The following is a 16,244-nucleotide window of genomic DNA, read 5'->3' on the forward strand; positions in this document are numbered from 1 at the left end:
CCTGTGAAGCCTCCGCCAACATGGAACAGCCAAGGGACAGGTGCAAAGTGGGAACCCACTGAGTAATGGTGATGCCCACAGCTAACCACAGAGGAAGGGGACTGGGACCTCCTCAAACTTCTGCAATTGATCTTTGAGCTTATAGATAAGCCATTCATAAGAGGCCATGTTGTGTATGTCAGCGAGCCATGTGTTATGAGACAGTGGCAAAACTGATTTCCAGTGGTGCAATATTGTTACCTTCGCCACTGTTAGAGCCATAGCCAACCAGCATTTGCCGTGACTCCTTAAGTCTGGGAACATAGCCATGTTGTGGAATAAAGCTAGGTGGGCTATTTTATTGTCCACATTTTACTTACCACTTACATTCACAGAACATTCTAATCTAAAATCAACTTTTGAATCAGTTATTAGGAAAGCAGCATTAAAACATTCATCACATTTGGGTGCCGGTCTAAATTGAAGTGAAGTGTCAGTCCACCTCGCAAGATCATAAGCCAAAGACGATGCAAGGTGACGGACCTAACAGATAGCACCTCACTCTATCCCTGCTGTCGTATTAAGAATGGTCATGCACAGTACTCCGTTACCTGTCACCCTTTGGAGCCACTGGTTACAGATTCGTAATGTAAATTTAACACAAGGAGGTGAACCGAACGAAGCACATTTAGTCCGTTGTAATTTCTTTAATTTCTTCCTTTATTTTGACATCAATACATGCTCATAAAAACAGCCAACGTGTTTCGTTCCTCAAAAACACAAGCTTTTGGAACTTCATCAGGGCTTTCTATGGCAGAATGCAAATGTGCCATACGGTCCTGGATCAGCGATAGGATATTCCTTGTAGCGGAGTGGTGCTCCAAATTGTAAAAGTTTGCCACCTTGATAAGCGGTCCGAGACCTTCCTTCATGATGCCTGGAAGAGATCTCTACAAGGAATATCCTATCTCTGATCCAGGACCGTATGGCACTTTTGCATTCTGCCATATAAAGCCCTGATGAAGTTCCAAAAATGTGTGTTTTTGAAGAACAAAATACGTTGGCTATTTTTATGTGCATGTATCGATGTCAAAATAGAGGAATAAATTAAAGAAATCACAATGGACTAAATGTGCTTTGTTCGTGCACCTCATTGGGTTAAGTTCACCTTGCAAGATCAGTTTTAATTTGCACTCTATGGGGTGGAGGAGTCACTATTTTGAAGATCAGTCCAAAAATTAGTTTGATTACTTGTAATTATAAAATGGGCCTTCACCTTCAACTACAGATTACAGTAATATCTGTGCTTATAATGACAAAGCCTTTAGAGAGTACAAAGTACTGGTACTTAGCTAGAAAATATACTTTGGATCTATTCACACAGGCTGCATGGAAGGCTTGCTTGTCATGCTATCAGGTGCATGGAGACCTTCTGTTATTTAAGTCTCACAAACCATTTCTCCATCTTTGTTTTTTCCAGTCCTTTCTGTTCTAATCCAAGCCTTCGATCCAATCCCACAGCTCATCGTTCTCACCGACCAGCGCACCCAGCACTCTCTGTATCACTCATGGAGAGACTTGCAGGGTCTGAAAGTCAGAGCCAATCATATTTTCATTCTTGTGGGTGCAGGGAACTGGTCAATGAGATACTGCAGAGACAGCCACAGTTCGAGTGCATTACTGTCTCACGTATAATGCATACTTCTAGTAAGACTTTAGTGTCCCACTATGAAGCAGAAAGCACACAAATGATGGCTGGAATGTAGAACAAATCAAACATTCACCCCCAGTTACATATCTGGATTAAAACCATGGTGAATTTGCTCACCATGCCACCCCAGTTTGGACCCAGCCATATGCAAATCAGTCTTGACCCTGCTCCCCATGGGAATAGTCCAGCGCGAACTGCCAGGCCAGGTCCTCCCTGAACCGGAAAGCAAGCCTCGTGGAACCAGTTTTAGGGTATCAACCCTCATCAGCCAGGCTAACTTGAAACCAGGGGCCCAGTGAGCACAGGAACAAGTTCGGGCATAACCTTCTCACTTAGGTTGACAAAACAAACATGGATCAAAAGACCCTTATCACAAGCCAAACAGTCTCAAACTAGCTCTCTAGTTAATTTTGCTTCTGCTGAGTTCCTGGTAGAAATCCAAAAGAGAATTGGCCGTCTGCGAAAAAAATCACTCAGAAAGTATAATCCAAGTTCATTGTGGCAAATAAAGCTGGAGGTTGACATGGGGGATGACAATACTCTCTGTTAGAATCGATTTCTTCACTTTGGAGGGTAGCCGAGTCACCCACAGCCCGTAAGTTGCTATAGGAACACATTGTGACGAACATGTTTGCAAGAGGCGTGTGAGAGCCATCTCTGCCTTGAGTCTTGGGACTTAGCAGACAGCCACCAGACCTGGAGAGCTTGCTCCTATTTTGTGCGATATGCATAGTCCATGTCCTAGATGAGCTGAAAGTGACCACAGGTAAGAGAAGGAGCTAGTGCTTGAGAGCACTTCCTAACCCACCATAATAGTTAAGGTTCACATGCGCTTTGGGTCGCAGGTCATTACAGAGACTTAGTAAAATTAGCGAATTAATCCAGCTTGGCCATAAAATTAAACAAGCTTTGGCATTGCCAATAGGTCTCACCTTTGGGACCTTATATGTGTTTAGTTATGCAGCACAATATCCTTGGTGCAACAACATCAACTGTTGCATGGCTAAACACTTATAAGGTCCCCAAGGCGAGACCTATTAGCTATGCCCAAAAACAATCACCAACACACAAAAGGAAGCCAAAGGCATCCCATGGAGGTGTGCTCAGGAGTCAGAAAGCAATACACAAGCATGTTTAATGCGCGTGCAGTTATTTGGACGCTGGCTGGGCAAATAGAAATGGCAGTGATGGCTTTATAGGCCCATTTGTCTGTCCGAGTGTGGGGGAGGGGAGGAGAGGCCTGCAGTGGCTTCTGGTAATCTCTATGACCCGCGCAGCATCAATTTTTGTATCATGGGATGATGAGGCACCCTAAATAATACCTAGCACCCTGACCCTCCTTAGAAATTGCGTATCCCCGCCCATGGACGGTACAGCGCAACATGCCTACTTAATACCAACCGATGCCTTAGGTGCGCCTGATACCAGGCATGCCGCTGCTGATGGACTCATGATCATAGCAGCTGGCTACGTCCACCCCCGGAACTGTAGGTGCCCTTTTTGGGTCCTTGCTGCCACCATCACTAATTTATGAACTACATTACTGCGGTACCAGGTTTATACTGTGCAGTACATGCGCTCCCTCTGCCCCCTGACTGGGACCTGTTCCTTTGCATTGTATGAAGCCAGTCATTTAGAGGCTGGCAGGAAAATGTGACTTGTGAATTCCATTCGCGCAATAAGACAGACCACACCAAACTTTGACTTAGCAAAAAAGGTCACTTTATTAGGACAGGTAACTAAGAACCACTTATTGAGACAATGTAAATATTATCAAATTGCTTCCCAAACATTTTTGCCACAAACAATTCCAAAAATACCCCAACCAAAATTTTCCATAAATTACCCCATGTACTGCCCCAATGGCATCATTTCCTTTTTGACCATTTTGGTTTACCTGTCCAGCTTTTCCTCCACCCTCCCCCCGCCCCAGAGGGAAGGATAAGCCCGCTCCAGACTATCCAAACCCTCAAAAAACCGCATGAAAGAAAAACACATGAACAGAAACAAAATGTCACCTGTCCTAAACGTGACTTAAGATCAAAAAATGCATCAATATATTATATATATATATATTTTTTTTTGTATTTTTTTTATTATTAATATATTTTTTTTATTATTAGTATATATATTTTTTTATTGTATTAATATATATATATATATATATATTTTTTTTTATTAATATATATATTTTTTACAGAAAAAAGAGGGTGGGAGGGAGGGTCACAAAAAACGACCGTCTCCCTGCCTCAGCGCTCGTTTCCCGCCTAAACGCCTTCCCAACGGTGAAAAACCTAAGCCCCGCCCCCTACCTAACACGTGATTCGCTGCGTGGTCTGTACCATCGCGCGAACCTTCCCAGGGGGACACCCGGCTCACGCCGCGGTCCCCCCGGGTCCCATCGCGCAATAAGACAGACCACACCAAACTTTGACTTAGCAAAAAAGGTCACTTTATTAGGACAGGTAACTAAGAACCACTTATTGAGACCATGTAAATATTATCAAATTGCTTCCCAAACATTTTTGCCACAAACAATTCCAAAAATACCCCAACCAAAATTTACCATAAATTACCCCATGTACTGCCCCATTTTGGTTTACCTGTCCAGCTTTTCCTCCACCCTCCCCCCGCCCCAGAGGGAAGGATAAGCCCGCTCCAGACTATCCAAACCCTCAAAAAACCGCCACCCAGGAAAACCCAAAGAGTTTCCCTGGCCCACCCCCAAAAACAAAATTGCTCAAAAAAACAACATACTCTACTTTAAAAGATGATCACACCAAAGATTCTCATTCCAAAAACCCGCCAGCAAGTCCCGTAATTCCATCATATAGTAGGCTTGACCTAACTGGGATAAATGAACCCCATCCTCCTGAAAAAGATGATACTCGACACTGGTAATGTTATCATGAGACAAAACCTGAATACCCATTGCATTGCAAAAAATCTTCATCGCACGGTTTAATTTTTTGCGAGCTTTTTCCATGGCTGAATGATTGCGGGCCCCCCTCCACTGTTGTCTATAAATAAATTCGGTACACACCAGAGACGTACCCACCCAATTGTTCTTGATGACTGCTAGATCCAATTGCATTTGTTTCAAAAGCGATAACCCAGATAAAGGTACAAGATCATTCTCACCTAAATGTATGATTAACAAGTCTGGAAAACCTCTATCAGTTGATAATTCAGATAGCGTAGAAAACAACTTGCTCCACCTCATCCCACCGTTACCCTTCCATAGAACTTCGTGGCCTTTGCTAGGAAGTCCGAGCGACCTGCCGTAGATCTGACGTTCTGCAAAAACAGCAGACCACTTGACGAAGGAATGACCTATGATCCAAGTACGCATTTTTGAGGAAAAAGAATTGATGGCACGACCTAGGTAGAAAAGTAAAAATTAGCCTGTATCAAAGCAAACGGATAAGCCATCATAGTCTGACATAACGAGAACAACATGCAGACTTCCACCTACCAATCCTCTTAATGTCCTCCCAGTCCCAGCCCAATTTAGCCGCTTCCGTAGCTGCCCCGATCCTAAATGAGTGAGTCCCAAAAAGTAAGGGGTCCCTCCCAATCCTCTTCAAGGATTTGCGTAAAACAGCCAATAAATGAGCATCAGTAATTTTTGACCCATCTTGATGCAAAAATATGGGCCCATGTATGAAATCAGGGGAACCTACAAATGAATCCCATTCCCAAATAGGACAACATCCTTGAACCCCACTCCCACTCAACTTAACCCTAACACCTTTACCCAACTGGTCAGTTTTAGACTTTTTCAAAAATAACTTGATTGACACCCCACGTTGAAAATCAATTTCACTGGACCGAATCCCCATTTGTCCTCGCAGCCCCAATAATTCTGAAACCCGAAAGGCACCAAAAAACAACCAAATCATACATAGACGAAAGCGCGACACTTCCCAATGGTCATAACAACAAAAAGGCAATTGAACTAGTAACTGCTGTAACAATCCAAAAGTAATAGGTTCTCGTAAAGGCCCGGACTGTGTCCGCTCCCTGCTCAAACCTTTGAGCATCCGCCGCAACAAAACATCCCCAACTAAATCTTGACCCCACCATAGCTGACCATAAAAAGAAATCCCAGCCAATTTGCCAGAAATGGTTGTGTGTGATAAACCTTTATTGACTAAAGATAAAACAAACTGTAACATACAAAACTTGGAATCCAATAAAGGACCTTCAAAACAGTGTGATCTCATAAAAGTTAAAAATTCAGACCAAGCCTGCAGATAAGTGCGTCTAGTAGCAGGGGCTATCGATTTCTCGACCAAATCGATGATTCTCATTCCCCCAGCACCCAGATGTCTTGCGGGATTGGAGTTTTGTAGGTGTCTGCACCAGGCGCCAAGTTGCGGAATTTCTGCCAATTAGAACGAGACAAGGCGTCTGCAATTGAATTATTGACACCTGGAATGTGCTTTGCACGAAAAACAATATTGCATTTTAAGCTGAGTAACATGAAAAAACGCAAAAGCCTCAACACCCTTAGATCTTTGGCCTTCTGATTATTTATGAGCTGAACCACAGCCATGTTATCAATGTGGAACATTACACATCTGTTACTGAATTCCACACCCCAAACCATCAGGGCCACAATTAATGGAAACAACTCAAGGAAAGCAATACTGCGCCCTTGTGATAACCAATGGCGTGGCCATGCCTCCGCACACCAACGACCCTCCCAAAAAAGACCAAAACCGTGTGCTCCAGAGGCATCCGAAAAAATCTGTATCTGCCAAATAGTATTGTCACCAAGAAAATATAAAGAAACTCCATTGAAATCTGACAAAAAGGTTAACCACACCCGAAGATCTTCCTTGATGGCTTTGGTAAGACGAATTCTGTGGTGAGGAAGATAGGCTCCGGACATCGCAAAACCCAAACTTCTGCAAAAAGTCCTGCCTGCCCTAACAACCCGACAAGCAAAATTCAGATAGCCCAAAAGCCGTTGGACTTGCCGAAGCTCAATCTTATCCTTACCAAGAACCTCCAAAAGAAAAGACCTGATCTCTTCTACCTTTGCAGTTGGCAAACTAGCCATCATAGTTACCGTGTCTATCTCTATGCCCAAAAATACGAGCTTAGTGCAAGGACCTTCCGTTTTTTCAGGAGCAAGCGGAACACCAAACTCCTCAGCCAAGTCCTGAAAGAATTCGAGACCTTTAAGACATTGTTTTAGTTGTGCATCGCCAATGAACATAAAATCGTCCAAGTAATGACAGACATGTGTGTGGCCACTCCTCACCGAAAAACACCATTGTAGGAACGTGCTAAACATTTCAAACAAGGCACAAGACACTGAGCACCCCATAGGAAGTACTTTGTCAACGTAAAAAGCTCCATTAAAAAACATACCTAGCAATTCAAAATCCGATGGATGGATAGGAAGTAAACAGAAGGCCGATTGAATATCACATTTTGCTAATTCTGCACCAACCCCTACCTCCCGTACCAATCTCAAAGCGTCATCCACGGACGCATAAGAGACATTGGAATCCTCAGGGGAAATGAAATCGTTAATAGATTGGCCTTCCGGCCATGACAGGTGTAAAATCATTCTGAACTCACCAACCCGTTTTTTAGGGACTACCCCCAACGGAGATATTATCAAATTCTCCAAGGGGCATTTAATAAAAGGCCCAGCTACACGACCAGCTTGAATTTCAGCCTCCAATTTCCGTTGCACCACTTGAGGCAGTTCCTTAGCAGATTTTAGATTGTCAGCCCAACGGTGATCACGAGGCCCTTGGTAGCCAATGCGAAAACCTTCTTTAAAACCCCAAAACAGTTTGGACGCAGCTTCATAATCAGGATAAACTTCCAACCAAGGCAGCAAACGCATCAGATTAATTGGGGTATGAGCCCTTTGACATAAGTTGAGGGAATCCCCCTCCACCCCTTGGAAAACTCCCTGAACCCCCTTGAGGCTGTTTAGCGAAGCATTGGGTGATGGCATGTCTACCGCCACATTGGGAGCACTCGTGTTTGAACCTACAGAATTGCCTAGTGCATGAGCCCCGGTTAAAATTCCAGCAAGCCCCTGGCATCGGCAAGTGACCCCTTCCTGTAACCCCCGCCCCAACTGGAGCGGGGCGAGGCAGAAAGGGCCGATATATAATCGGCAGACCACTTGCAGTGTGCGTTGACGCAACCGGCTGAGCAGAGGACATCCACTGCAGCCAAAGCTCTTGATCTACTTCACCCCACGGTTTATCTTTAAACATACTGATCCTCGCCCTAAATTCTTCATCATAATTAAGCCATGCATAGCCCCCAAACTGCAAATGTGCCTTACGAATGGTGTCCATGTATTTAAACAATGAAATAGCCCTGTCCGGATACCTCTCACAATACACGCTAGCATATATCAAAAAAGCTGCAGTCCAATTTTCTATAGACTTTGGGACCCTGGGCCGCCTAGAAAGTTCCCACTCCTCCTCCTTGGACCCCTCTCTGGCTTGAATATCCCTATGAAGGAGTTTAAAAATATCGACAAATTCATGCAGCCAAATCTTATTCTTGGTGTTAACTGACAGATGTATGCCTAATGGCATGGCAAGACCCATATAAGGAAGCTTCTGCCGAGTCCCAGCAGTAGCCTTCACCTGACTTGAACCAGCAGGACCAACCTCAGCAACCCCACTACCCAACGAAGACCTTTTGCTGGATCTATCCGCATTACCTGAAATAGATGTTCGAAAAGCCTTGTCCCTTGTATCCCCACCAAAACCAACCCCCAACACCTTAGATGTATTTGACTCGTCCACCCCCACCGAGCCCGGCAAAATTTTGCCTACCCAAGGTTGTGACCAAGCAGCCCACCAATGAGGCTTACCTGACGTTAGTTGTGCAGCATGCTGCTGAAATTCCCGAGGATCATCACGACGCTGATAATCGCGATGCCGCTCTTGGTCCTCCGTGAAATCCGCACTTGACTTCTGTAAGACACTAGCAGAATTGGTTGCCCCCGCACCCGTTGAAGGCACGAAAGGAACATGTTCGGAACAACAATCATTACCCCCACGATCCTTTTCTGGAAAAACATCTTCAGTACCATCAAAATAACCCAGACCTTGAATACCCTGCACCTCTGAAGATTCACAAACATCCTTGCTTGTACTTGGTATTTCGCCATCTCCCACCCCACCATCGTAAAACTCCCAATTGGTCACAGGCCTCCGATTAGAGAGCCCGGCCGCTATATTAAGATCCGCACCTGATCCGCTTGACGAAAATGGCATGTTACCAAAAGGCAAAACCTGTTTCTGAATTGCTTTTCGAGGAAAAACTTGAGCTGCCTGCTGGACTGAATAACCTACCGCCTCCTCGCCGCTCGTGCCAGAATGCGATAACTTACCATGACCAGAGACATGATTACAAGCATCCGCCTCCGAAGAGTCATGAACAGCATGCTCAACCCAAATCCATTGACCACGTTGAGGACCAAAAGGAGAATCAAAATCCACCTGCGGGTGACAAGGAGGGGGGCGAGAAGCCGGGAAAATGGAGACAATGTCTGAAGAGTTAATAACAGTATCTTCCTGTAAAGGCCCAGCATCTTCCGATGACCTCTGTACCACCGTAGCCACATTCTCTGACACATCTTCACCCAAAGGGAGACAAGAAGGAGTAACTTGCTCCAAGCCAACTGCTGATGTGAGAGCATACACACCTTTGGACCCAGGGGGGCCCCTAGGTAAAGGGGACACCCCAGAAACTGAAAAACGCTTACCGAAATAAGTTCCCTTCTCTAGGCGTCCCCCACAAGCCTCAGAAGGGATAGAAAAAGATGACCTGTCTAGACAAACCTCCTCCTCCCCACCACTATCGCTAGGATAGTCCACCAAAGCTGCAGAGCGTCCCAATGACAAAACAGGAGGAGCAATGTCAATATTATGCCCAGAAAAGTAACCGGGTCTGTTCAAAAAATACTCTGCGCCCCTCAAAGACGTCCGTTTTGCAGGAGAAGGGGACTCAATAAACATAATGTCAGCACCCTCACTAGACATTCCCCTCCCCTTCCCACCTATACCTCTGCGTGATGATGCAGGCAGGCTTCTAGAAACCGCGCCTCCCCTGGCGCTGACTCGACGACGGGCTCGTCCCACCCGAGTCACAGAGACCTCCCCAGACTCCCTCACCGTGACTGCTGGTGCAGAGGCGCAGCGCGCTGTCAGGAGCCGGGAATGGGAGCTCAAACGAGCAGGCCTGCCGCGTGGATCCTTAGCTGAAAAAGGGGCGAGTTCACCTCTGGTGGCCATCTCCTGCACACGTCCTTTGGCAGGAAGACAAGCTGCCACTGCGTCGCTCACACCTTTTCGCCGCCACTCTCTTCGGGCGCCTCACAGCTGAAGACATTAAGTCAGGAACACCAGGGGCCAGTAAGTCCACCCGGCCTGCCTCATACAGAACACGGAGCGCATTCTGAACAGCTGGGTCGTCAGCCATGACCAGCTTCTTTAGTTAAATACCAATTAAATAAATAATGAGGCAAAAAACGGCACAAAAAACGACCGTATCCCTGCCTCAGCGCTCGTTTCCCGCCTAAACGCCTTCCCAACGGTGAAAAACCTAAGCCCCGCCCCCTACCTAACACGTGATTCGCTGCGTGGTCTGTACCATCGTGCGAACCTTCCCAGGGGGACACCCGGCTCGCGCCGCGGTCCCCCCGGGTCCCATTCTCATTGAAATGTAAAAGGAGAAGATCCCTGTGATAGAGAAACAAATCATGGGAATGCCAGTAACATTACAATTCCTCCAGCAACACATGATTATCTACTTGATTTTGTGGCATATCGTGAATGTATCTGAGCATGCCCCTACGCCAACTCCGTGCCCATTTCATAAAGGGGCACCAGTAAATGAAGCAGGCTGTAAACATGCGACATGAAACATTGTTATTCTGGTTCATAGAAATAAAGGTTCCATTTTTAGTATTTCACGTGACCGTAACCGCCTGCCTGCTTTGTTATGTAGAAGTGCATATTTATAAAAACCATAAGCAATGTCCCGTACACAGATGTAGGTCTCGCGCTTTTTGGAACTGCCCTTCCCCAAGCGTGAGCTACGTAAGCACGCTCTATTACGCACCGGCGTTTAAATCACACCTTTGCACACATCACCCTGCATACTTGGATTGCTAATAATTTATTGCTTACAAAAACATGATAAAAGAAACATGAAAGAATGAGGACCTCAACACGTCTCATTCGGAGGGCATGAGGTACATATGTCACTGTAGAAACCCCCAGCCATTGCTGCCTGTAATACCAGTGCTTTCCCGTATATTTGAGTGCAAACCATACTTTTTATTGATGTTCTCATGGACTCATAACCCTCTTCTGCTAATTAGGTGATGCGGCATGTTAGTTTTCTTTTAAATATACTAATTAATGCAGTATAAGCAGAATTGTCCAGTTCTCTGTGCAGTTTTCATGCCGCTGGTTAACTCAGTTTAGAGGCTGAACGGGGTAGTACAGACGGAATTAATTAACTTCATCTACAGTTTTGTCACTTAGCAATGAGTAATGGGCACTTCATGTAGCCCTACGCTTTATTGGAAAGACACAAAAATAAACAGGTCTAAACACAACATTTTTTAAAGAATAGGGCTGTGTTTGGAATCTCTGCCTTAGACAGCACATTGAAATGTGTATACATGGTGCAAGTGAAAATATAAAATGCCCTGTCGGGTCCCGGACCCAAAAGTCGAGTTAGTAGTCAGGTATTTGTCTCTGTGCACTTTATAACGCGCTGCCCCCTTGCAGCGCAGTGAATACTGGACGTGCTTGGCACGCGTGAAGCAGACTGACAAATTACACACTGTCCCCATAGAATGCTAGACAAGACGTCCATCTGCCGACAATGAGGCTTAGAAGATACCTATTTGACTGCAGGAAATAGAAGAGGCAGCAGGAAACATACAAAAACCTTCGAATATGCACGCATATACAGCCCGCCGACAAAGATGTTTTCAAAATGCACCATTTTGCTGCCAAAATATAAGAGCGAGCAGGAAACCTACAAAAACCTTTGAATATGCACGCATATACAGCCCGCCGACAAAGATGTTTTCAAAATGCACCATTTTGCTGCCAAAATATAAGAGCGAGCAGGAGACATACAAAAACCTTCGAATATGCACGGATATACAGCCCGCCAACAAAGATGTTTTCAAAATGCACCATTTTGCTGCCAAAATATAAGAGCGAGCAGGAAACATACAAAAACCTTCGAATATGCACGCATATACAGCCCGCCGACAAAGATGTTTTCAAAATGCACCATTTTGCTGCCGAAATATAAGAGCGAGCAGGAAACATACAAAAACTTAAAAGCTTCATTTCTTGCCTTTGCCTACAAGAATATACACACATTTACAAGCGCACACCGAGTACGAGACCCCGAGGGCAAAGACAACACCGGATCCATGCCCCCGCCACACGGGCTCGCCGTCAACCATGCGGCAGCCTCTTTGTTGCGCACAGGTCCTACACCTGAAATTTCGCACAAAATTCATAACACGAACAAGCAGACAACGTGGCAGCCTTCGCAAAATAATCATACCAAAATTAAGAAAACATTCAAGCTGGGCCATAAAAAAATCGAACCCATGAACTAGGGCTAGGGTTCTGAGCTTACCGCCGCTTCCCCCCCAAATACGGGTGCAGTACCCTCCGAAATCCAGGCACCCGCCTGTGCAGCACTGCATAGTCACCTGTTCAATACCACATATGTCCAGTGCGCTGGAAGGCACTTTGATATTAAGCTAGTATAAGCCTTATGCAATATAAGCAGAAACCAGCGCGGTCGGGCACAGAAAAGCAGCAATTGAATGTGCTAGCCCTTCAGGAAATTACACGCGCCTTCTAATTAAAGCGATTGAATATAATGGGAAAACCAATCTACCCTTGACAGCTTGGGTAAATCAAATGAACGGGTAAAAAGCGCTTTCAAGGGATTTATTTGGAAAACTCTGTTCTATTGCTTTTGATATATATTTTTAACTGCAAGAATTACTGATAAACTCGCCACAGAGATATTATTCAAATGTCTTTTATCTAAGAAATATTTTTGTTCCTTGTGAGGACATAAGAACCAATGAACCAATCACAGAAAAATAAATATTCAAAACACGGGTATATATAGAAAAAAGTTTTATCTTTTGAAATTTATCAAGGGTACTACACAGTTATACAAACAATGTAACAAGAGGAAAATAAATACAATTGTATAATCCTTCAGTGTCACTATTGTAAACACTTATTCTCATTGTACGTTATGTTCCAGAAGAGAGTGTCAGTGTCGATGTTTCGGTCTCTATGCATTTGTCCATGAGACCATCTTCAGGACTATCATAAATTAAACAGTTGACTCCTAATAAAACATGAAATAAATAATAATTACCATGCTTGAATTTAAACTATACATTCCATTATTTACAGAAAATGATTGATACACCCGTGCAAAAAAATTATAATTTCTCAATTCATAAAATTTCACATCAATGAAGTTAAGAATATCTCACGATGCATATATTATGTAACATCCTTAGAACTCATAAATAGATTTCTATCCACAAGAGCACAGACATTGATTCTAATGTGTCCGATTTTATCAAAACCATGATTTTCATAGATCTTTTCTAATTAGTAACTATGGTTTAATCTAGAACAAAACATCATGGTATTGCATACAAATTATTTTGAGATTAATTTGTACATGAAACAAAGAGAATATATTATTAAAAGTAATCTTATCTTATAATTCATCAACTGCAAATTCAAACGGCCACATTGTATATTTCTAAAGTCTTTTATAAAAGAGTGTATTGGAAATTCAGCCAAATGTTTATATTTCCAATGTTTCCTAATGAATTACAAGTTTGTTCATGCAGAAGTGTCTTGAAAACAGGCTCTCCTTTCACAGGGGTTAGTTGCAGTAAGTCATGAAGCACAATTAACTGCTTTCCTCCAAAGAGAACATCATACTCTGTTCTAAAAATCTGTTGACTTCTTAATTGAACAAAGGCAAGCATTACATTTGAAACAAAGCTTACCTCATCAATGATTAAAAGCTTAATTTTCCTCAAAACTCTTGCTTCCTCATAAAATGCTTCACCAGATAAATTCTGGTATTCCAGTTTATTATCAAGTTCTACAGGTAGGATTAATAGTCGATGTAGTGTAATTCCTTTAATATTGTGTGCAGTTAATCAAGTTGATGCTGTTATTTCACACAAAAAAATGATTGTGGTGCTCCTCTGTAGGTAAGCTGTGAGAATTGTAATTAAAAAGCTTTTCCCTTTGCCAGTTCAACCTCTGATATGTGATAACATTGGGTAAAAAGATGAACAATTGCATTCTTTCTTCTCATGGAGAAATCCACGCTCTATTTTCTCTTTTACTTCCATATAAATGTCCATCTGTTTGTTATTCAATTGTGCAACTAACTGCTCCAGATGTGTACTTTCTTGTCTAGCCTGTTCCATTGCACGTTCCATCTCATTCATAGTTATTGCAGCTTCATTTTCAATAATAGGTGGTCCAAGAGAATGTTGACTGAGTGGTTCAGAACTTTGACTGTTCTGTGAACTGTCCTTAGCTACCTCTGCAGCAAATGTTGCTTCTTGCTAAATCTCATCCGTTAACATTTGCATATAATGTTGGAATGCTAAACACTCAATACTGTCTTTCACAGCATTAAATGCATCTTCATAGCCGTAATAGCCTGCAAGTAATTACAATTCAGCATGCCTAGCCTTGAACAGTTGAAGAAGTAAAAAATAGGAAAATTCTCTTTCCTCCAAAGTTTGACAACTAAGTTTTCTGTAGTTTATTAAGTTTCCTTTTGCATATCTCACTAAACAACTATCACTTCCAAGTAGTACAAATTTGCATTTTTCTGTGTTTTCCATTCTATTCCTTTGGTACCTGCTGTGCTTCATATAAGCTCATATTTTCTAGATGTACACTTCTTCTTAGGTAGTATGTATCCAACATGTTGAATTTTACAATGTCTGAATGTACTGAATTTCTGCAAAAGACTTTAACACTTTATTTCGCGTGCTTGCTAGACCTAGACTTACCAAAACAATTCCCCTAAACTTCAAGAATTAACTGGCTGAGCTCAACCTTTCCCAACATTCAAAAGAACCCATCTCCTTGTGGGATAAAAATTTTAAACTAAAGCTGTACAACTTATTTGTTAAACTCTTTTCCATAGAAATATCTAGCCACATCTCTTTCAATTTTAGTCCTCTCTGATGTTGTAATGTAGGAAGTCACATAATGAGCCTCGGCAATGGAGTTGTCTGCAACAAATTGAATGTCCATATTTGCATTTCCCATTTGTGAATTACAACATTATAATCATTAATGAACTTGGAAGACTTGGTTCTTAAGTTGTACGTATTTTTCTGTAATTTCCGTGTTACTGTACGTCTCACTGCAGACAAAAAGCTGTTGACTCTTCCTTTTGAAATAACCGGTTATGGAAATCCAAAATGACATCCTGTTTAAAATCTTCCTTTGCTTCTGTAATTTCGACTAATGTACTTTCCACATGTATGTTTGGAAAAGCAGAACTTGTTCTCTCAAGCCTTTGTCAGTAGCATCAATTGGGATGGCACATGTCACATACTGTTCTATGAAAGACAGCACACAGTCAATACTGCCTTCCATATTTTTGAGCTTCTTATAGCCATAACAGCATGTGAATCTGAGGCTCATCTCTTGCTTGGTACTCTTTACTTCAAAAGAAATCAGTTACTTCGCCAAGAGCAGTATTTATTGTGTTGCAGATAAAAGATAGCATGGCTTGGAGCCTGTGGATATACTATCTGCAAACACGAGCAGGATCTAAAGAGCAAAGTTCTCCTGCTGTCTTTACGTTAATGTCCTCAATGTTTGAGTTTGCCTCTCGTAAATAGTAAAGCAGTTCATTCTATGCATATTCAGCACAACAAAGCACAATAAACCAAGTTGGCACACCCAGGTTTCTCAGCGTGCATTTGACTTCTCCATGATGACGATACCAAAACTCGTTGGTGCCACGTTAGCACGCCATCAAATTAATTAAGTTGAATTCTCAGTTTTTATCTTTTTCTTGAACTTTATCAACAAATTCCCTCACAGGGAGATTTTAAAGATTAACATCTGTCTTCAGTATGTGATTCACGGCATATGGAAGTCCAGACAAGTCGCTCTCAAGCAGAAGATGGAATATGTATGGAATGCACCGGCAGCATCTTGGATCATCTGAACATTATTGTGTTGAGCAGCATTCAGCTGCTGGTCTCTATATAGGGAGGTCATCATAGCAGCCTCCTGCTCCAGGGGGAACCAGTCGGGGGAGATAGCAAGCCTCTAAACCTTTATCCCACACACTCAAGGGAGCTCCTTTGCTTGGTTAATTTGAAACAGCTCAGTAGCATTGCCAATGATTTCTTTAGAATGCAGGGGATGGCTGCTGCAGTGTTCATAAATTTGTTCTGATCTGGATTGATCCACTTTTATTTTAAACTGTC

General features: G+C 43.1%; 1 protein-coding gene across 1 annotated transcript in view; it reads left to right on the forward strand.

The window, feature by feature from the left end:
• The window catches only part of LOC146808605 (TRPM8 channel-associated factor homolog), a 234,221-nt gene that overhangs the window by 179,490 nt on the left and 38,487 nt on the right, over positions 1-16,244 (forward strand). The gene's annotated exons all lie outside the window — the stretch shown is intronic.

The sequence above is a fragment of the Triturus cristatus genome, chromosome 8, assembly GCF_964204655.1.
Source record: "Triturus cristatus chromosome 8, aTriCri1.1, whole genome shotgun sequence".
NCBI lineage: Eukaryota > Metazoa > Chordata > Amphibia > Caudata > Salamandridae > Triturus > Triturus cristatus.